Genomic DNA, 4,019 nt, shown 5'->3' on the forward strand with positions numbered 1-4,019 from the left:
AGCAGCTCTGAGGCCTACCTGTTCGGTTGCGTGCTGGTGCTGCCTCTCTTTAAGTATTTGATTCTGGGACAGCTGCATCTTGCACAGGCCTCAGGCTGCTTCTACTCATGGTGGAAAGTGGCAAGCAGCCGGCAGGTACAAGCAGATCATATGGCAAGAGGAGGCAAGAGAACCCTGTGTCTTTTTTATAAGGGCACTAGTCCCATTCATGAGGGCTCTGCCCTTATGAACTAATCTGCTTCAAAAGGCCCCACCACCAAATATCATTACATTAGGGGTTAGGATTTTAAAATAGGAATATGGGGGACATATTCACTTAGTCCAAAGCATCATATGAACTAGCAACTCTAGAGCCAGATTGCCTGGTTTAAATGGTATATATGCCACTACCTAGTCATTTAAACTTGGGCAAATTAAATTCTTTATAGGGGGTGGGGCTTCTATATCATAGGTCTTCTGTAAGAACTTTTAATATGTTGTGAGAAAGCCTTTATGACACACGCAAAGAATCACGATTCAGTAAATATTCATCACCATTAGTAGTTTTTTTACATAACCAGATACTGTGAATATAGAAACTGAAATGACAAAATATTTGGTGTCAGGTGGAACCCAATAGAGGTGCAAATCATGGAGTTGGGGGTACAAGTGGATCACTCTTACTATATCATGATGTATATAAATAGTTATAGATGGCATAGATAGATAGATCAACAATGGAACCTAATTGATAGATTTGACTAGAAAGTAAGTTCGCTGTGAAAGGGCAGGAAAGAAAGATATGGTCAGGCCGAAGAATATAACAGCTGCTGTGGGCTCTGCAAAGATAGCTGATTTAGTCCTTTGGACCACTACTTGGGAGAATTTTGCAAGGACCCAGGTGAGATTGTGGCAGAACTGTATTAAACAACATGGTGAGAAGAAAGCACAAATATACATATATTTTTGAAACATGGTCATTCTGACCCAAATACAAGATAGTGAGTTGGGAATGAACTGAGTTGGGACTGGTGGCACCTAGGGCCATAGCCTGACTCTCCCAGGAAAGCATTTTTATGAGTAAGAGGATATCTCATTTTTGTTAGATTGAGTCTCAGTTGCCTGGTCTAGACTCTTAGAAGATACACACTGAGATACACACATGAACACACATGGACACACGCACACATTGAAATTATGCAAGTGCGTTATCTACCATTTGGCTGACTATGTAAACATCTTCATAGGGTCATTCAATTTAGCAGTGGGGGACTGGGCCACATACTGCCCAGGCATTATCTTTACAGAAAAGATTTCTTTTGCAAATATTATTTACTTTTTTACATTTGTTTTACTCATTTTCACAAATTGCCATTATGTAACACAGACGTTCTTCTACATGGATGAAAAGGAATTGATCTCACAAGAGCAATATTTAAAATAAAATGTAAGCTAAATAACAGTAATATCTATGACTTTGAAGTGATTGATTATGGGGCTCTGAACATGGTAGTCAAACAAAATAGTTTTGTGAAATGACCACATATTCCTCTTCACTCGTAAAAAGATAAAACTAGTAGAATTAGTGCATGAGAATGTAGGATTTTAGAACTCATAATTAACAATCTGTGCTAACAATTTTCTTTCAAAGAAAGGTACAGTGTTATGTAGAGGCAAGTTCATGAATTTTAACTTAGCTCTGCTTAGGTTTCTCTTAATTCCAGACTTTCCCGGAACTCTGCAGCAGTAGTTACCTAAGAAAGAATGACATAGCACTCATTGAATGCCTAGTATGTAGGAGGATATCTCACTTTAATAACTGTGTCTAATAATCCCAGAAACTTTGTGAAGTATTATTCTCTTCTCACTACTTGTAATATAACTAAAATTAATAATAATGAAATAGGAACATCTAAGTTGAGTTTAAGATAAACCAAAGCAGTCAATCACTCTGAGATATTAAACATTGGTTCAGGAAAGATTTGACAATAATTGATAGTTTGGATTAAGTCAGGGTTTAATTTAAAGGAGATATTCTGCTTCTTTTTAAAATTCACACTTTTAGTAATAGAGTCCTTTGCTGTTAAATTTCCTTGTCTATTATGCCATTTATTCTAGTCTGTTTTTCAAGAAATGGACCGACATGTGCTTAGTTGAGAAATCCCTGGAAGATTCTTAATAATCTGGGGAAGGTCCTTTGCTTCCTTTAACTTTCTAAAATTGTATTTTAGAGTAGTAAACTCTCTTCCATTCAGAGCAAGTCTCATTATGTCTATAGCAGTTTCTTTCCTCTTAAGCCAGGAGGAGGCTACTAAAATTTTTCAGAGAAAAACATGTGGTGTAGTCATAAGAGATGCTAATGTTAATATGGACTGGTTCCGGCCTCTTTTTGTCATGAAATAATTAGTGTTGCAAAATACCAGCAGGTGTTGAAAGAGCAGGATTAATTTGTAAGAGTTGAATGACATCATTTTCAAATGGCTTATTAAACACTAATTAGATTTCCAATTGTGTGACTCTCCACGTACTTGTGTCAGGATGGAAAAGTTCAAACACCTGCTTTCTCTCTGACAGAGGTGAACAAGGTTACAGTTTAATTTTCATAGGTGACAGTTTATCAAATGGAATCAAAATAGAGATATCCAGATTCATTTTTTTATACAATGAAGACTATGTTTGAACCTTTATTTTTATACTCAGTGTTCTCAGCCAATTAAGAAATTTTACTAAACAGTACAATTCTTTGATTTGCCCTTTGTAATTCAAAGTACTTATGTAATGAGATTTCTTCAGACGTATTGTCAAATAAGACAGTATACTCCTGAACAGAAAAGGATTTTCAAAGGGTAGTCAAACACAGGGCTGAATAATCCCACATTTTATCTTGATAAATGTAGGCAATGAGACTTTTTGTTTTTATTATTCAGTTCTTTGTTGGTAATGTTTATTTTAGTTATTTTATATTACTTTTTAAAATCTGAAATTTAAATATATGAAATATTTCAACAAACAAAAGTATCAACAAACAAACAGTATTAAGCAAACGTAGTGATTTTTTTTTAAATAACAGGAATAATTCTAACTATATGTAACTTTAAAGAAAAGTTTTATTAGGTTTCCACCTATTGTACACACCAGCATATACATCTGAAGCCAAGGAAAAGATAATGTCAGGCATATAACACAATATGTTACATTCTGAACTGACAGATAAGTTGTTGCTACTGTCCTAAAAGTAAATAAAAAACTGCAGAATGCAGAAAGTCAATTGATTTAATGTCATTCACAGACAAAACTTATTTCATCTTTACCCCTTTGAATGCACTGGGGGAAATGTGACTGTCTGTCAAGACTCTAGCATGAAGTACAACCTCCTGTTTCTCCAACTTCCTTCTTACCATCTTCTACCCCCGGTGGCTCCGGAGATGTTGTCTGAGCAATTTCAAAGCAGGGAAAAGGTAAAAATCGTGCACCACCATACATACTTTTCAAAATATCTCCTACATTATGAACCAAGTGGAAGAGTTTATAAAATATCTACAATTAAAAAATAGCAGTATATATAAAATCCCTGTGCTGCCCTCTCTCTTCCCACGCCCTCATTAACCCTCATAAAGCTGTGTCTTGGATGACCTTGCCCCCCGACACTGGGAAACCAGGCTGATTAGAATTGAAGGCTCCTTTACATTATAACAGAGGCTCAAAAAACAAATCACAACAGCCTGACTTCATAAAATTGTTAATATTTTATTTATCATGAATATTCTGCACTAATTTTGTCTTTATGTTGTAAAATCTTTTATTACAATATTTGTCTTGATTACTGAGTTTTGGGCACATCTTTAACTGCAGCTCCTGAGACGAGCATCTACATCCCATCACATCTCTGGTCTCAGCACTCCACATCAGGAACTTGGCATTTGTTTCCACACTTAATCCCCAGAATGTCTCATAAAAGATTCTTCTTTTTCACGTGTCAGCAAAGCTGTGATATGTCTGTCCTGCTGTTTTTCCTTCTATAGCTACACGTGTGCTCTCTG

This window comes from Galeopterus variegatus, unplaced genomic scaffold, assembly GCF_000696425.1.
Source record: "Galeopterus variegatus unplaced genomic scaffold, G_variegatus-3.0.2 Scaffold6542, whole genome shotgun sequence".
NCBI classification, from domain to species: domain Eukaryota; kingdom Metazoa; phylum Chordata; class Mammalia; order Dermoptera; family Cynocephalidae; genus Galeopterus; species Galeopterus variegatus.